Raw genomic sequence first — 20,376 nt, forward strand, 5'->3', positions numbered from 1 at the left:
GAAATCTGATGTGGGTGTGTGGTGGCACAGCAATCCATCTTTAACACATTGTAATTTATACTGTGAAAGGAGCATGGAAGCAAAGATTTTGAACTGAGGGACAGGCTCTACTAAATGAACACAAAGAAAGAACACATTAATTTTGAGTTGGATTTAGGAGTCACAATGTACCATGATAAAATACATGACTGAAATGAGTTTGTAAGATCCTTCTTACTTTCTAATAGCTGAAAGAAGTTAAAAAGAATTTTGGATACACTAAAATATTTTTGGTTTGACTTAGGGCAGGTTCTTCCTATGTGATCCTGGCTGGCTCATAACTCATAAGTCTGTGGATCAGACTGATTTCAAACTTGCAGCAATCTTCATGCCTCTGCCTCTTGAATGTTGAAGATTACTGGTAGTTTCCAACATGAGTGGCATTTAAAAATAACTTAGATATTTAAAATATTACACAGGTGATTAATGAATGATTAATGAATATAATTAGTTGAATTATATTATTCAACAAACTGGGCATGGCGGCACACACTGGTGATTCCAGCAATCAGGGTAGCTAGACAGGAGACTTGTAAATTGCAGCTGAACTCTGATCTTGATAACCTAGTTCCTAATGCATTTAGAGTTGGGTAGACAGGAAGGTGGAGTCACTGTTTTCAGGAGTGCTCCCACCAGTAGTTCTGAAGCCATGCTCCTACAGATGAGCATGGTGTGCTAGGGAGGATCACAAAACAACTAAATGACATAACAGCAAGCAAAGGCTTCACAGGGAACAGAGAGTAACAGGTTTAGGAGGAAGGAGGTGACACTAATCAGAGTGCATTGCATACATGCATAAAATTATCAAAGAACAAATATAAAATGATAAAGTGTTAAGGTTTTGTTTCAGTTGTAGTGAACTTTCCCAGCGGTCTCAAGGAGACTGCTCTCATAGGAGCAGTCCTCAGTATCAGAAAACAGTAACAACAGCAACAAATATTAGGATTTAGCATACAGTTTTTACCCAAAGAGACTGAGAGGTACAAACATCATATGCCCTCTTTAATTAGTATCATAAGCGTAAAAGAATGCTTTGATAGCTCTCTTCATGTTTTAAGGAAAAAGACTTCTCTAAAACCTTCACTTTTGTTGAAATCAGAAAAGTCATGAAAAAAATCAGTCTGTCACATCTAGCTGATTTTATGGTGACTAAATACAACACATGGAGTTCGCATCTACACTATTAAATGATAGAAAATGAAAATACTGAAAATTTTATGTTCTGAATAAAATAAAAAATATATAATAAAATGGCCAATGTTAGAGGTTGGGATCATGGGGACTGAAATAAATAAAACTAGTTATGCCTTGAGATGGGCAATCACGATGATATCATCAGTGAGAATAGTGTGGAAGATAGTAAAATATACAGTTATAGAAATCTTTTGTCCTTTTGCTATGATGCCCTGTAAGATGCATTCCAATTTGCTACTAGTTTTGCCCATGTGGTTATCTTGAAAAATCTAAACAAAGAAACAAATAAACAAATAAACAAAAAGAACCATCGTTTCTCCCCATTTGTAAAGACATAAAAATATATCAAATATTACATCTTGGTATTAACCAAACTCTTTCCTGTTTTCAAATACAAACCACGTTTCCTATCCTTGCCACTTTGCAAATACACAGGGTCAGCCTCCCCAGCCTCCACACCATGTTGTAATTTACCAAAGAAGATTACTAAGCATCTTTGACCTGACCCATGACAAGTGGCTCCTGGCTAACATCATCTGTCTCTCCATTCATCTTTTGAGACCTTTGTACTTTTGTCCTATTGATTTAATAGATTACTTCACACACAGCAAAGTTTTGACCTTTCTCTGGAGCTCACAATTTCGCCTTCTTTTTGTTCAAGTCTAGTGTCTTGATTTCCACTTTACTGATCATAGGTATATCAAGGAAGAACTATGAAATTTGCTACCTTTTCTTATCTTAGGACTAGTTGTCTATTCTTGTCACCTCCTTAAATATTTGTGCATCATGGGAAGTGTCCTTATTACCTTTCAAATGTAATCTTTCCCAACTCACTCTTTGAACATCTTCAGTGTCTTTTATCTTCAGCCCTCTTTACATATTACAAATTACCCACATGTCAATTAAGAGAGGTAGTCCTAGAGCTTATGGCTTAAATCCTACTCTGAATAAATCCTAGAACTGCTTTTTGTGTGATTACACATGTATTTTCATATGCATGAAACAGAGTCTCTGACTAGCCTAGAATTCATGTATTCGTCTATATTGCTGGCCAGCAAGTACTGAGGACTGCCTGTTCTCATAGTCTCCTACTGTGCTAGAAAAATAAGTAATTGCCAACAAATTGGAGTGATGGTGGAAAGTGTGCCCATGTTTGCTTCTGTGTGTGTGTGTGTGTGTGTGTGTGTGAGAGAGACTCTGAGAATTGAAAACTGGTCTTCAGTGTTACAAGACAAATGTTTTAGTGACTGAGCTCTCAACCCAGCCCTTATTCCATTTTTATAAAAAAATAGAAAACAAGAAAACACAGTGTCTTTAAACATTGAGTCTACCAGCTAAGCAATTTCAAAAGTCTGGATGCGTTTTCGCTGAACTTTTGTTCTATGGAAAAGAGCCTGCTTTGGCTTATACTACTCTCCCACAGCTGATCCCAGGAGCTAAAGAAGCATTGCTTCCTGACAATGGACAGATGCTGCAAAGCTGCTGTTTCTTCTTCAGAGATGAAGAAGATGAAAATGAGAAATTGAGTTATGAACTGTTCCTACATCTAAAACTAAGATTTTTCTAACAATGCATAATTTACTAGGTAGTAAATGAGCAAAACCCAACTCAGGATATCACCAACATGGTACATTCATCGTGTGTTTTACCAAATAACTACTTCTGGGTTTCACTAATTAATACACTATGGATTCTTTGAACATTTTAAACAACACACTTTTTGTGACACTTATTAAATTCCAGACCTCCTTTCTCCAAAGAGTTTTTCATTGCCTACTTTACATGAAAAATATCACACTAACATTATATTAAGTATCTCTAATATAATATATAAAAATAAATTTATCAATTTTTATCATCAGATTTCTTGATTCTTTTTTATGTTGAAATGGATACATGTGAAACCATTTTAACATCTTATATAGGATATTATATAGGTTCATGGGTGAAACATGAGTTTTGATAAGCAGTCGTGTCTGGATTTGTGCTCACAAAATAAACCAGGCTAACTAGCCACAAGATTATGGAAATCCATTATTTCTTCTTCCGTGTGTTCTTTGAATAATTAAAAAATATATATATGAAAGGTAGCCTCAGAAGATTCTTCATAACCATGGATTAACAGTCAAGATAGCGTGGCATGGAGGGCTGCCCAATTGGAGCTAAGAGCAGCTCAGATGAAACATAGTAATAACTTGGGGTTATCGATAGGAAAGTAGATTCTAATAGCATGAAGACTAGGTATCTGTCCAGCTTTTGTACTGCTTAAGGCTTATTAAAAATATAATGACTGTGTGTGTGTCTTGTCTGGGAACTATGGCCAAGGCAGGGTAGAAACCACGGTCTGGAATTCAAATAATTTTACAACACATACATACCTATACACATACATACACACATGCATACATACATGAACCATAAAATATCAGATGAGTGGTGGCACACACTTGTAGTCTCAGCATTTAAGAGAGTAGGCAGTAGAATTATAAAGTCAAGGCGACTTTGGACTATGTAACAAACCTGTTACATAAAGGTAAGGAGATAGGCTGAGTTGCAGTGAGTGGAAGGTAGATACTGGTTGCAAACATTACTTTCCATTAGTTGAAATTAAATCCCAAACATACTAATGACAACATAGACTCATTTCTATGAGGAGTATTGTCTTTATCAGGTCACACATATTTATAGGTATAGCTTCACATGTCCATTTGATTTTTATGTGTGATATTAGTCTCTGAAGTCAAGACAGTATAGTTTTCATACTATAGCTTTTCAAATCTATAATAATAGTGTTCTCAGGAAATGGCAGAGCAGCATATCATTAATTCACTAAATTAGCTAACTTTAAGTATGTTTAATGTGGAAGAGGATGGGAGGGAGGGGTAGATGAGGGAATACAGGGAAGAGTAACTACTATTAAAAACATGTTTTAAATTATATGAAAACTTACCATGGAGGAATCTCCCCAACACACACACACACACACACACACACACACACAAATTTGTATATGTATAGAGAGAGAGAGAGAGATTTTAATGGAATTATAATACCCTAGTCCAAAAGGCCAAAAATCAATAAAACAAATGACAGTGCATACTGACTAGGATATAAGGAAATGAAAGAAATTATCTACTGTTAGTGGGAATGGAAACTAATACAGCACCCATGTAAACCGTGGTTCAGTGTTACACCTCTCCTGGTGGGGTGCCCACTACTATCTCGGAGAGGGCAGTGCAAATACAGAATGGGGGTGGAGAGTTCTGCACTCCACCTTTTCCCTCTCAGGCATCAGATGTTGCCGTACACCAGGATAAGAAGGGTGAAGCAGCGTCCATGAGGAATAGCGTCCATGGGTCTCCAGTCTGCACAGGAATGCTTAAAAAGGGAATTCTTAAAAAGAGGATTCTTAAGAAAGGGAATAAGGAGGTTCAGTTGGCTGATGCTTGCTCTGATATGAACCTCTGCAAGTGACAGGAGCCTGGTCAGGCAGGTAGGTCCAAAGTCCGCAGATGAGTGGGCTTATGGGGAGAGAGCCTTTCCCCAAGTGTTTGTTACAGCTCACTAAAAACAGCTAGGCTCATATGATCCTTAGCAAAATAACTTGTGCACTTTATTCCATGTGGACAGGGATGATATGAACCTCGGGAAGTGGGATGGGATTTTGGAGGTAGATACATTCTATTGGCTGAGTTCAAGATGCTGTTGGTGCTCTATTTGCAAGAGGAAATATTCCACACGTTGAGCTATGAGACTCCTGCTTGTGATCACCTTGTTGGGAGTCTTGGTTACATGCCCAGAGGCAGACATGGAACCGGGAAGAGCTAGCTCTAGTCCTATGAACTCTGAGATTTCTGAGGTTAGAGCTTGCTCTGTTTTGCCCATTCTGAGCCAGTTCTTCTTGTGGCACAGTCCTTATGTCCCACTTGAAATCAGTGTTGATATTCCTATAAAGTTGAAGATAGGAATACCACAAGATTCAGCTATGTCACTGTGGGCATACATTCACAGAACTTTATATCCTACTTCAAAGATACATACTTCTCCTTGTTAGTGCTGCATAATTCATAATATCCAGAAATTGGAAACAGCCTAGATGTCTATCTACTGATGAATAGGTAAATAATGGAGGTGTACATTTATGGGTCAGATATATGGCTAGGTGGTTAAGAGCACTGACTGCTCTTCCAAAGGTCCTGAGTTCAATTCCCATCAACCATATGGTGGCTCACAACCACCTGCAATGGGATCTGATGCCTTTTCTGATGTATCTGAAGACAACTATAGTGTACTCATATACATAAAATAAATAATCTTTTAAAAAAAAGAAATATACATTTACACCATGGAATATTATTCAGCTATATTAAAAATAGAAATTTGCAAGTAAGTTCACAAAGCTAGAAATGATCATTCTTAGTGAGATTACCCAGACCCCCCAAAAAATGTTGTCTGTTTTCTCTTACATGAGACATTACCCTTTAAGTTTTAAGTATGTGTGTTTCTACTTGAATAACCAGGAAGGTTAGGTACCTAATAAGGGACTGAGGCAAAAGGGACATCCAAGAAAGAGGGGTAGAATAAATAGAGAGGGGACTAGAATAGGAGAATGAGATGTGAACAGAATGGGAGGGCAGAATAAAGAAAGAAACTTGAAATGGTGAACTAATGGCTTTTGAAAATCTCTAATTAAACTTACTACTGTACAAGTTTCCTAAAATGAACATACATTTGAGAGTAATTTAAATAGAATAAGGAGACAGCACCCCAACCAAACATCTTGCTCTACCAAGTAAAATCTCCAGTGGCAGGAATGGGTCACATCTTCTTTACTCATTAGCCATATGGGTTCCATAGATGTCACCAAACTTCACAGACCAATGTGAAGGCAACTATAAACTTCTATAACTTGACAGAAGGCACTATTGCTTGAAGACAAACTGACTTAAGTAATCTAATTTGTAAAAAAAAATAAGACAGAAAGTGCTAGTGTCCAAATAGAAGCTTCAGTCCTACTGACTAAAATTCATGGTGCTGGGACTTATTTTGCTAATGGAGTATAAAAATAATCAATTACCAATATCACATAGTTTCAAACACTCCATTCCACAATAGTGACCTGGCTACAAGATATACTGACAAAGTAGTGGCAGAAATGTCCTGAAAGTAATTAACCATATTTTGGTTGGATGTAAGGCCCACTGCATGAGATGGAACCCATGTATGACATTACTAAAGCATCCAAGAACCTGAGAATAAATAAATAACATGCAGCTATGGGAAAAGCAATGTTTAGTCTGATGAAAGAACATGCTAATCAACTCCAGCAACATATTTCTGTGCCCGTATATGAAAGAATATCTCAAACCCCATCAGACAAGTGTCTTCAAGCAGCTGATAGAAACTAATATAAAGATCTATAACTTTGGAGAGTGAGAGACTTCAGAGCACCCAATCTTATGGAAATGCCTTTTCAAATCCTCCCAAATTAAGATTCTGAGGTCTTTGTGGGATGGTGAATCACTGGGTATATGCTCCCGAGCAGTATAGCTGGGTCTCCAGGTAAAACTATTCCCAGTTTTCTAAGAAGCCACCAAATAAATTTCCAGAGTGGTTGTACAAGTTTGCACTCCCACCAATAATGGAGGAGTGTTCCTCTTGCTTCACTTCCTTGCCAGCATCTGCTATCATGCTCATTCTGATGGGTGTAAAATGGAATCTCAGAGTTGCTTTCATTTGCATTTCCCTGATAACTAGGGACTTTGACAATTACTCTAAGTGCTTCTGGGACATTCAAGATTCCTTTGTTCAGAATTCTTTGTTTAGCTCTGTACTCCACCTTTAAATTGGGTTATTTCTGTTGTTGGTATCCTACTTCTGAAGTTCTTTATGAATTTTGTACATTAGCACTCTGTCAGATGCAGGGTTAATGAAGATCCATTCCCAATCTGTAGGCTGCCATTTTGTCCTATTGGCAGTGTCCTTTGTCTAACAGAAGATTTCAGTTCTGTGAGGTCCCATTTGTCAATTGTTCATCTTAGAGCCTGAACCATTGGCGTTCTGTTCAGGAAATTATTTCCTGTACCAGTGCATTCAAGGGTATTCCTCAATTTCTCTTCTATGAGATTTATGGTATCTCATTTTATGTTGAATTGTTTGATCCAACTGGACTTGAGTTTTGTGCAGGGTAACAAATATAGATCTATTTTCATTCTTCTACATGTAGACATCCAGTTAGACCATTTGTTGAAGATGCTTTATTTTTCCATTGTATGTTTTTAGTTTCTTTAACAAAAATCAAGTGTCCATAGGTTCTTGGATCTACTTCTGAGTCTATGATTTGATTCCATTGATCAGTATGTCTGTTTCTGAACAAATACCATGCAGTTTTTTGTCTCTACTGCTTTGTACTATAGCTTGAGTTCAGGTATGATGACTCATCCTGAAGTTCTTTTATTGTTCAGGAGTTCAGGATTGTTTTGACTATCCTGGGTTGTTTCCCACATGATGTTGAGAATAGGTAAGAAAGAAGGAAGAGAGAGAGAAAGAAAGAAAGAAAGAAAGAAAGAAAGAAAGAAAGAAAGAAAGAGAGAGAGAAAGAAAGAAAGAAAGAAAGAAAGAAAGAAAGAAAGAAAGAAAGAAAGAAAGAAAGGGAAAGAGAGAGGGAGAAAGGAAGGAAGGAAGGAAGGAAGGAAGGAAAGAAGGAAGGAAGGGAGGAAGGAAGGGAGGGAGGGAGGGAGATTTTGAAATCTATGTGGAATGAGAAAAAATAAAATAAAGATTATTGAAGTTGGAAGTTTATGTGACTCCCAGTAAACAATGTCTTCCCAGCACAACAGGACTAATAGATATTTGAACTCACAGAATCTGTGACAATATGTGGAAGACCTCCACAAGTTCAAAGCATACAAAACCATAGCATGGAAAAGAGGGAGTGAATATGAAATCCTATCCTCAGCCATAGTAAATACATGCTAAGAAAGGGAGAATCAGTTTTTTCCAAAAGCCTGTCAGTAGAATTATTAACCATACTCTAGGTTTCATCCGCAGAAGTAGTTGGTCAACACAACACTGAGTCTATTGCTTGTGTTAACTTTTGGTAGAAAGTAGAAGAAAACTGTGTTTATAGACCCAGTAGAGAGGTTACACACAGAAATTAATATCAACTGATAAAGTATGGCGATGCCCTCCACAGGCTCAGAGCAGAACCAGTGAGACAACTCGGCCTCCTAGGAAGAAAAGTGTAGACCCTCAATTTGAACATAAAGAAACATTCAGGAACAGATTGAAGTTAAAGTAAAGATTCTTGGAGATCTGAAAGCATGACTTGTGGATGACCAGACAAAAGCAGCTTTTCTAGCTTTTTGCCAAGAGAAATGGAGATTCAATTTTTGAGGATTAGGCAAATAATAAGAAACCTTGAGGAAACAGAGATAAAAAGGAGTGTGATGTTATTGAAGCTGTGGCAGGGATAATGAAGTGCTTCAATGTAATTTTGGGTACTCAGCTACACTACAAATTTGGGAGACCACGGTATGTAGAAATTCTTGCAGATTATCCCATTCATCCATACCCCAGGTGTATGGAGGGCCTTTTACTGAGAACATTTGTGCAAATTGGAATGATTTTAGCCTATACACCTCTAGATGAGAAGATCCTTGTTTAAATACTAAACTAGCTACATGATTTCCTCATGTACTGGTGAAGAATGGCTAGGAATTCTCCAACATTTCTAGTGCCAGTGATTATGTTCTGGCCCCTCTTGAGTACCATTGGAAAGCCATATGAGGGTAACTGTTCCTTCTGTCTTGTTTCATTTCAAAGTTTCTACCAATATAGAGAGATGGACAACAGAGAGATGTGCTATAAAGTGTTTTATTGCCTACTTGACAAAGCTGTTTTTGAATGCTGGTGGTTCTGTCCCTTTGACACGATGGGCATTTATAATATGTCTTAATGATCTATGACAGAATGCCTGATTCCTAGTGCCAAAGGTATACTTCAGTGTATAAAACTAAACACTCATCCACCTGTGCTCCTTTTTTTTTTTTTAATGGTGCTTAAAGAGCCCATCCTTTACAAATCTCCATGCTGTTCCTTAGGTATTTTATGTTTGATCACTTGTTAAAACATCATGTCTTGACTTCATGGCTTTTGTATTTGTGTCTAATGTAGGTTTTAACATGAAAGATACAATGCACCATATAGCTACAGTTTTATGGAAAAAAAAATCAATCCTATAAGAGTTGTTTTTCAGATCTTCAATCATTTTTTTTCCTTTAAATTTCACAAAAAGTAAATATTAGGTCAAGCAGCATAAATAATTAGATTCGTGAAAGTTTATTGGACTATGGATTATGAAATAAAATAAAAAGAAAAGAGTAACACCCTACAGAGAATTCATAAAAGTATTCAAAAGTGGTCAAAAACCTAGCTTGAAAGGATAAATTGGAGTATTTATCCTTAAAGAGCTAATTTTCTCAGACAGAATAAAGCTTTCACTTTCTTCCATTAATTTTGTTTCCTGGTCATGAGTCTTCACCTTGGAAAGAATGCAACTACCTTCAAAATAAAACTAAGTCCAGAATGTTGATTCTGTAGAGAAATAGAATTTAAAACTGTGTGTGAGTTGAAAAGCTTATGAGTAAAGGTACATTTATCTGCCAAGATCTCAGTGTTGTGTTAAATCCCTAGCATTCAGCACTGGAGATCTCAGGGGACTGTTGTAGACTTTAATCAAAAGAACATTTCACAGTTTGCTTTAAAAGGTCAAACTTACTAACTTATCCTTATGTGATGATAGTTTAGCAATGGTCTAGTAACTTGGCTTGTGGTTTGTCATGACCTAGATCATTTTGTGGCAAAAGGAAATTGATGTGAACACTTTTAGCCTTACTCAACCATTTAAAAGAGCATTAGGCAGGCTTCAGTCTCAAAACCAGCTCATAACTTCTCATAGTCATTCTAGGATTTTATGAACAGGACAAGTCCCAGAATATCAAAGCATGTATGTATATGCATATATCTGAATATATATGATAGGTGGATATATGTGTATATATGTATGTATTGTATAAATTATACACATCAAGCAGCTTCACTCAGACTAGAGAAAACACATTATATAAAAACTAGTATGTTAGGCTGGATTTAGCTCAAATGGATGTCTGAATGCTAATTATTCAAGAACAACTTTCTCTAACATGGAGAAAAGTAGTGTCCCTCAGTTTTACAATTCTAGCTTACCTAACTTATTAACTAAGGATTCCTTTATAATGCTTATAAATCCCTAATGAAAGATGAGATGTAGGCAAAAAGTATTAATGGGAAAATTTTATAAATAATCAATTATTGTGCATTTATAAGTACTATCATGGATTCTCTCATCATCCTGTTCCATATTCATCTGTAGCATTCACATCTAGCATTGTCTACCTTATTAGATCAACTATAGTAGTATCAGTATGTTGCTAGAATGCTTTCTTTTTATTTTTAGATATTATTAATCTCTTCCTGTACATACATTATTTTTTGCTTCTCTCCATGTAAGTATATGTGTATATGAAAGTGTATATATATATATATATATATATATAATTGTATATATATATATATATGTGTGTATATATGTGTATATATGTGTATATATATATATATATAATTCAGTATTATTTAGTTTCAGAGATCCACTATGTTATACCAACACATTTTTATGGATAAGGGAAACACATTTTTATTTTCAATTTAACCTATCACCAGTTCTTGAGGTGTTAACAGACATTTATAAAGATATATTATTAAAAGCAGCATTAATGAAAATATTACAAATATTACAAATGAAAATATCACAAAAGGAAAAGAAAGAAAATGACGCTTTGCTTTCCTAATAATATTTCTATTACTGAAATGGGAAGAGTGAAGTGAATGTGGCATGTTTGGGTGCACTGCATACGTGAAAGAAGATGTAGCATCTAAGATATTTATATAGAAGGCCACCACATCAATAAATGAATCACCACAAGCTCATTAAATAGTAAGAACATAGCCGGGCGTGGTGGCGCACGCCTTTAATCCCAGCACTCGGGAGGCAGAGGCAGGCGGATTTCTGAGTTTGAGGCCAGCCTGGTCTACAAAGTGAGTTCCAGGACAGCCAAGGCTACACAGAGAAACCCTGTCTCGAAAAAAACCAAAAAAAAAAAAAAAAAAAAAAAAAAAAAACATAGTAAGAACATTATTAAATATAAGTTTGCTTAGTTGATTGCAGTACTGTATGTGAAAACAAAGTACTTAATTTTTGTAGGTTTTTATAATACTGAATACACATTGCAATTAGTTTTTATAAATATCTAGAATTTGAACATATATAAGTCCTTCAAAAAAGGCTTTGTACTAGTATAAAGGTTTTTGTAAGTTAAAAATTAATTTCTGGGCTGGTGAGATGGCTCAGCGGTTAAGAGCACCGACTGCTCTTCCAAAGGTTCTGAGTTCAAATCCCAGCAACCACATGGTGGCTCACAACCATCCGTTACAAAAATCTGATGCCCTCTTCTGGAGTGTCTGAAGACAGCTACAGTGTACACACATATAATAAATAAATTAATTAATTTTAAAAAAAGAAAGAGGAAATCACTCTAAAAAAATTAATTTCTTACCTCTTGCATGTGAATAGGATACAGGTTGGTTTTAGTAACTTCTAGAGACTTAAATATAAGAGAAGCACTACAGTGATTTTTTTTTCTGATTAAAAGATATTATTTTTCTTTTTTCCATATTTTATGATGTGGAGAAATTTTGCAGCCATGTTGTGAAGACCTGCAGTTTGATGTGTTTTATAAAACTTAGTACGATGCTGCAAGAGGGGGAGCCTTTGAGGGCCCATGATGAGGCATCAGCCAACTGAGGTACCAGTCGGAGATGGATCAAGTATAAAATGAAGTGTACTTGGGGGCATGAGAAGGGTGGTTGAGAAGTGAGTAGAAGCAGAGAAAGACAGGAGAGAGAGAGAGAGAGAGAGAGAGAGAGAGAGAGAGAGAGAGAGAGAGAGAGAGACAGAGAGAGAGAGACAGAGAGAGAGAGACAGAGAGAGAGACAGAGAGAGAGAGACACAGAGAGACACAGAGAGACACAGAGAGACACAGAGAGACCCAGAGAGAGTGAAGAGGTTCAGTGAGAGCAAGAGTGGTGGAAAGGTCCTTTCATGGCAAGCTAGGCTCCTACATGGCTGTTGCTAAGTAACTGTTGGGTGGAGCTTAGAAAATGCTAAGAGAGGTAGTTTACAGAGAAGCACATGAGGAGGGCAGGGAATGAATGATGAGCAAGATCTCTGTTTTGACTTTAAGCAGAGTCATGCCCCATGAGCCAAGAGGAGAGCTCAGCTCTGAATAAAAGCTTGAGTAACAGCTCAGTCTCATAAATGATCATGAGCAATAGCTTCTCACCTAAGCTGTTCTTACTTCCCTGGCACATGGAAAAACTGGGGAAATGAGTATCTGCTATGTGAATTTCTGTTAGTGTTCACCACACCTGGGAAAAGAACCTACACATACAATCACATATGAATTGTGTAATAAAATGTGCTACATACACATTCACAACACAATGTCGCTCATTGGAAAAACAAAGCCATAAATGTGAAGGTAAAGGCAGGGAACTAGAAAAGATCATATTTAAGAAAGTACGCAGGAGCTCTTGTCTCTAGCTGCATATGTATCAGAAGATGGCCTAGTTGGCCATCACTGGAAAGAGGTCCGTTGGACATGCAAACTTTATATGCCAGGGGAATGCCAGGGCCAAAGAGTGGGAGTGGGTGAGAGGGGAATTGGGGGGTGGGAGGGGGAGGGTATGTGGGACTTTTGGGATAGCATTGGAAATGTAATTGAGGAAAATACGTAATTAAAAAATTTAAAAAAAAATAATAACCAGTCTTCCTCACCCCCCCCACCCCCAAATCAAATGCTATGTGGAAGCGCTCATCTGAAGTTTCAAGCTCCAAGTTTTCAGAATGTTTACACAGCATGGAGACATAACAAAACCACATGAATGTAAAGGGTTCATGGGGAAGCGCACTTGAGGTGGAAATGGAAGCATACAGCTTTTACGAAGTGAAGAATAGGAAAAATAAGAGAGAAGCTCTAACCAGGGAGGAAGAGGAGGTCAAAACAGAAGGAGGGAAAAGTGACACCAAAGGTGTTTGACTAAACCTCAAGGAATAATACCATCTAAAATAGTAGACAAATTACAATGTGTGCACAAACACAGGCACACACACGTGTGCACACACACACACTCACACACACATCTGTCTAACACATATTCTAAACACCAGAAGCCTCCTTTTTGATGGCATGTTCAGAGTAATCCAAATGTATCTCTGAAATACCAAATGATATTCTGAAATAGCATAAACTGTTGTTCTTTCTCTTGGTTGACCCTTAGAGATTGAAGGTAAGCTCCCAATGCTAAACAAACTATCTGTATAGCACACAGGACCTTGATGATTCAAGCTCATTCTACCCTGCAAGCCTCCTTTCTGTACTCTAGTTCCTACAGATACAGAAATTATCATACAAGCTGCTGAGGAAAAGAAGCCGTCAATAGATCTATCCATATGTAAACCACAAGGACTAGAATACCAAGATATGTGTAAAGACACACAATAGTGCTCATATATTTATGATACCCAACAGCTGTCTAATCAGACTTTATGTCCACTCAACAGGAGAGAAATCATAGGTCCTACCTGAAATCTACCTAACCATCAAGGGCTAAGGAGGTCATGGATCTTAGAAAAAATTGCTGACATCACCACTCTACTAAGACAGTATATTTCTCTAATTTAATATATTGCCTAATTTAAGGCAGTAGGCCATAACCCTCATCAATGAATGTTCTCTTTGCAGTAAGGAGAAATCATTACAGACAGCCAAAAATATACACAACACAAAGTGGTCAAACTTAAAGTTCTAAACACATAAATAAAATAATGGATTTAGAAGACACAAGTATGTATATATTTATGCACACATACATACACATGTAATAGGAATATATAATATATGCATAAGAATAATAACCATGAAAAGGAGGCCATCAGTTCTGGAGGGAGGAAGGGGAGGGTGTGGGAGGACTTTAATGGGGGTAAAGAAAGAGAGAGTGACATGATTATATTTTAATTTAAAACATTGCTATTTTAAACCACTGAGTTTTGGTGTCTTGTGATGTAGGGATATGTGATTTACATAAATACAAAAAAGAAGTCAGTTTTATAGTGACACTTGCAAGGTGTATTTTTAATTTGTGTGTGTGTGTGTGATTTCCAAACAACTACTTATGTGAATAAGCTGGAAACATATTCAAGGGTAGCAATCAATTATTCTTCATTTTTACAGAAGCCCATGAAATGTTTTCATTTCTTGAGTTCTAAGCAATTTAAAGGAGTCCTTGTACATGAAAGAGATGTCTTAATTGAATGGACACTAAAGGCTGATCAAATCTAAAATAGGAGAGAATGATTAGAGGGTCAGTACAGGGTAATGTAAATACTTTGCTTTAATCTTTTTTTCTTTTTCTCTTTCTACTTAATTTTCTTTACCTTTGTGTATTTGTAGGTAGGCAACCAGAGATAAAAAGAAATGTTCAAGTAACATGAGAAAAAGCTTTAAAAAATGAATGTTTTTAAAATACTTTAAAGATTTGATTGTACATTACAGATATTAGTGTAGATGCTTTAGACTAATCTACACTCATTTTCTTATTATGGACAGCAGATTTTCATTTTTGCGTCAATGAAAAAAGCAGAGCATATTTGGTTGAGGTACGGCCAATGCTATAGTTATGGCTAAAATCATCAGTCAGTCTTGCAGAAAAAGGCATATTGGTGAGGTGAACCACATCTCTCTCCTCTGCTGACAACACCAGCTCCAGAATATAAACTGTTTAAAATTGTTTTTGTATCTCATTAAGCTTTTGTATTTATTTATTATTTATTAGTAGTTCATGGTTTTGCATATGTGTATGTGTTTGCCATGGCACTAGTGTGAACATTAAAAGACAACTTTCTTTTAACTTTCTTTCTTTTAAGAAGTCAGTTCTCATCCAGCAACCATGTAAGATTCGGGGACCAAACCAAGGAGAACAAACTTGGCAGCTTGCTTCCTTGCTTTTTGAGTGATCTCACAAATCCCCTTTATACCTAGTTTTATCTGAACTCCATTCATATTGTATTTTCTACTGAATATTTTCATTCTATCATTAGGCCACTTTTTTGAGGGGGTGTCAGAAACAGGATAAACAGTCACACCAAACTACAAATATCTCACTTAATCCTCACAAAACACTGTGAGATGAGAACTGTTAAGTCTTAAGAGACTTATCATGAGCATGAAAAACAGCTCAATGCTATATACACGTGGGGGATCACACTCTGGCTACATTACCAGACTTACCTGTTCCGATTTTTCAAAGAATTTTATAGGAGTTAAAGCTTCTTTACACGATGAATCATACACAATTCCAAAATCTGAAATTAGAAAAATATCAATTCTATTTGTTAGTCTGGACTCCACTCTTACTTCAAGGAGCTTGAAGTTTTTAGATGAATCACCAAGGAGGGGCAGGCCTTTGTTATCACCTGAGATGCTTCCTGGGCTTCTTTTTTTTATGAGGAATTCCTGGTCAGTTATACTTATTCATTTCACAACTTTTATTTTATTTTATTGGTTTTATAATGTAATGAACCCTGAAAGAGCCCACGGCATGGCTCGTGTAATGTTCTAAGTAAGAAATCATTTTGGACTATAGAAGGCCACATGAAACATGTTTTTCATAAGGTATGTAAAAGTGGCCACATCTTTTAAACTAAACTCATAAACAGTTGACATGATGTGCACAGCACTGAGATTTACCTTACTGGGGCTATAGGGAATTTGAAAAGCCACTGGCACATGCAAAATCTTGGTATCACATGGGCCATGCTCTTTGGTGGTGATGCAACAGCAGCAGATTTTAGCATTTATTATATCCATCATGCATCAGGAAGAAGCAGCTTAGCTAATATTTGTAGGGGTCAGTGGTGGAATAAATGAAAATAGCCCCCAAAGTTTCATAGAAAATGCCATTATTGGGCTGTGACACTGCTCTAAGAAGTGTGAGCTTTGAGTTTTCAGAAGTTCAAGACAGACCCAGTGTTACCCATCAGGAACGCTGCCTGGGGATGCAGGTGTAGAACTCTCAGCTTTCTTCTTTCCAGCATGATATCTGCCTGTGTGCTGCCATGCTTCCTGCCATGACAACAAGAAACTAAACCTCTGGACTGTAAGCCAGTCTTGATTAAATGTTTTCTTTTATAAGAGTTGCCATGGTCATATTGTCTCTTCACAGCAACAGAACACTGATGAATACAGGGTCTCTATGGTAACAGTCTCAGCCTGCTGGCCTCTATAGGGCAGACTCTCTGGTAGGTAGTTTCTGTACACATCGTACAGCATATACACTCAGACCAATGGGAGTCATTAACAATCCTCCTCCCAAGACATAGTGCAGGTCTTGTTATAAGTCTGTGGTATTCCTTGATATGGCCATGACCATGTCAAATATACATGTTCACTTGGGCTTAATGTGTTGCCCACATTCATGATATTTAGAATGGCTGCTATGTTCAGAAGCCCTTCTGAGAAAGCATAGCTCGCTAAGTTTTTTTACAAATCTTACAAATCCCTATTAACTGTTTATTTTCCCCCTCTTTGCTTCATATATTTTATAAAATTTTAGATATTTTATATTGACATAAAGTTTGTGTATCTATAACCATGATAACTTACTTACTCTGTCTGTTCCCAAACAGTCAACAAAAAACCAGATTTTTGTGTAGAATATAAGTATGTATATTGCCATTTTCATTTTTACTATCTTGTATTATATAATTAACTACAATGCCAAAAATCTGGATGTATTTAACAATATTACCAGTGAGTCATTCAATCAACATTTCTGGAAGAATCACAAGATATCAAAGGGAATGGTCATTTTAAAACACATACTATGTAAAGCATGCCTGAACGTTTCAGTTTTGAAACATTGTTTACTGTAATATTATGATAATATACTTAGTGATCTACCAAGTTAAAACACACACACACACACACAAACTGAAACACTCACAAAATTCATATTAAATCTGTTGACATAAGCCTTTTAAATTAAGTGGTACACAAATCAGAGAAAGCAGCTACCTGACAATATAACCATAACAGCTGGATGATTGATTGAATTTTTCCATCTATAATAATATATTATGAATTTTTATACCTTTCTTCAAAATTAAAGTGTGAAAAGACGTTAAGTGAGATAAACTCAGTGCTCCTATTTGGGAAGCAGCTGTTAATTCCATAGTTCAGAATTATATGGTTTTGGAAGTTCTTTGAAAAGATTGCATTGTACAAAATACATGCAATTTATTTTTGCTTTCGGTATGTGGAGATTGCATGCAACAAAATTTAAATGTAAGTTATAAAATGTTCTAATGTGATACAAAATTTATTCTTCAAATAGTTTTCTGTCCATGTTATATTCTTAAATATATAATACATAGTATCATGTGTACTCACTGAAGATAATGTAAATAGCAACATGACAAATTAAATCTCAATGTTAAATCTATCTTTTGGGGAACAGATAGTTTAATCTTTTGACCACACGGTTCACCTTCTAATGCATTGTATTAAAATATTTTTTTCACTATAAACTAAGAATGTTGAATGCATAATCACTCTTCAAATCATAGCCACGACACTGTTAGTTTTTCTTATGATCTCAGTGTTCTTTTTAAATTTATTTTTTTAAGGTATCTTTCCTTTGATAAATGATTTTATATGAGTTTATATAAAAACCATGATATCAAAAGTAGCTGGTAAGGGTTCCTTTCCATCAAAACCCTCCTGCAAGGTAGTACCTTACTTGGTACTTATGTCATACCGTACTGTGGTACCATAGAAGGAAATAGCATTGCTCCCTGAAACACTGCTTTGATCCATATTGTTGGTGTGTTATGTAGCTTCTTAAAATAAAAGATTGGAAGGACATCTGGGCTAGTAACTGCAACGTTCCAAAGTCAGCATCCTAAAAAACAAAGAACAAGAATATTTACTGGTCTCTAAAATTGGAACTGAGTTATGTTTCTGCTCTTAGGAGCAGACATGGCATCCTGGAATTCTTAATTGGATGTGGTGGATTAAATATTCTTGGCCCATGGGAACTGACACTATTAGGAGGTGTGGTCTTGATAGAATAGGTATGGCCTTGTTGGAGGAAGTGCCTCACCATGTAGGGTGGGCATTGAGGTATATGCTTAAGCTCTGCCCAGTGTGGAAGAGACCGTCCTCTAGCTGCCTTCAGAAGGGTCTCCTCCTGGATGCCTTAGGATCAGATGTAGAAGTTCTGGCTTCTCTAGCAGTGTGTCTTGCAGCATGCTGCCATGCTTCCTGCCATATGATAATGGAATGATCCTCTGAAAGTGTAAGCCAGCCCAAATTAATAGTTCTACTTTATATGAGCTGCCTTGGTTGTGATGTTTCTTCACAGCACTGGAAACTCTAAGACAGATGGCCATTGATAATGATTGTTTAAAGCTGTTCCCTGGAACCCTGAAGTGTATGACTGTGTAGCAAAAGTCTTTCTGATCGTAAGCACTGAGTTTATGACATTCACTATTGAACTCCATCCAAACAGGCTTGTTTGGCATCTGTAGAGAAGAAGGACTACACGGATGTTCCTTGTCTAGAGGTTTGGAGCACTATGATGGCTGCATGGAAGTAGATCACGGCTCCTTGAATATTGTCAGTTTCTGCTGCCAAAAGAGTGCATTACTATTTATTTCACGGGACACAAGGAATGCAAATTGACATTTGGTGACTTTGTGCACTGTAACATGGTTGTTCTTGGTGAGGTGATTAAGCCAGAGGAAGTGATTAAATTCATACATGGTGAGCTAGTACTACTTTATAGACATTGTCTCATTTTTTTCAACTGATAGGATTAATATGATAGTGATATCATCTTCATTTACTGGCATGTTCTTTCAATCTGAAACATGATTGAAATAAAAAAAAACCTAGTATAGAGAAATGTGCCTCTGCATTCTCTTTCTTTCTTGGTCTCCGTCTTTTCTGTTTCCCACTCTTTAGTACTCCTGTCCCCTTCTCGTTCTCTCTCCTTCTTCTGGAAGAAAACACTTGTGCAGAAAACTAAAACTGTGATGTCCATTCTTGACATTTTCTGTGCATATTCTTTTTCAGTGAGTTGATGTATGGATGATGAATCTGGGTTATAAAATAGAATCTGGTGTGTTCATAAAAAATACAAACTAGCAAATCACCAAGGATGCAAGTTTAAGAAAGTATTAAGACCAATGAAGACATAGAGATGATAAGCTCAGCATAATGTTCCTGTGGACAATGACAGGCGAGATTTAGGGCACAGAGAAAACATTTGTCTTATTGTTTTATAATTATTTATGGTTTTCTTTTCTCCAAATCTCCATTCTCTGATTAGTCTATTTCCAGATGGTATAATTAAGTTTCAAAATTCCAAATATTCTACACTTACGGTTTGGCTTGTTTTATTTATATTATAGCAGCTGATTTCAACAGATGTTCACTCCATAAATAGATTTCTGTCAATAGATTTTCATTTTAATCAATTCTGATCATCTGATTTACTATAATAGAGTAATTCTGCGGAGTAATCTAGGAGTTTTTCTTGTGTTAAAATGGCAATGTTATGATAGATTTGACAATTTCCTAATATTGTTCTAAAAGTTTCTAACATTCAACTAGTCATTAACTAATGTATAATAAGAATTAATTACTTTTAAGATATTTAAACATACATCTTTGTCTTTTTAAATTAAATTTAGGTGCATTTTGTTTTTTAAAATTCCAACAATCTCAGTTATGTGGTTAACACATTTTATAATTGAAATACACACATATAAATGTTAAATTGTACTGATTCAAAAATTCAGAAGTAAAAAGAAAGTAAAGGTAAAGATGTTTTTAAGATGTGTTTTTATAATGTGTATCCTAATATTTGGTAAAATTGACTTCAAACTATAATCAATCAGAAGAGATAAAGGAGGGAACTTGACCA

The 20,376-nt window shown here is 36.2% G+C and overlaps 1 long non-coding RNA gene and 1 pseudogene across 2 annotated transcripts in view; one reads left to right on the top strand and one right to left on the bottom strand.

Annotated features, from left to right (window-relative positions):
• The window catches only part of LOC110309009 (mortality factor 4-like protein 1 pseudogene), a 10,992-nt pseudogene extending 1,971 nt beyond the window's left edge, over positions 1-9,021 (top strand).
• LOC147001943 (uncharacterized) overlaps positions 1-16,501 on the bottom strand; it is a 52,892-nt gene extending 36,391 nt beyond the window's left edge. Inside the window, exons 1-2 of one of the 2 annotated variants that reach the window (XR_015044757.1) lie at positions 16,423-16,501; positions 15,678-15,751 (exon numbers count right to left, since the gene is read on the bottom strand). This is a non-coding gene — a long non-coding RNA (uncharacterized LOC147001943). Of the gene's footprint in view, positions 1-15,677; positions 15,752-16,412 lie in introns of both variants that reach the window. The other variant, XR_015044758.1, reaches the window with a different exon arrangement.
• Positions 16,502-20,376: the final 3,875 nt, after the last annotated feature.

Source organism: Mus caroli, unplaced genomic scaffold, assembly GCF_978045245.1.
Source record: "Mus caroli unplaced genomic scaffold, Mus_caroli_1 scaffold_12, whole genome shotgun sequence".
Taxonomy (NCBI): Eukaryota; Metazoa; Chordata; class Mammalia; order Rodentia; family Muridae; genus Mus; species Mus caroli.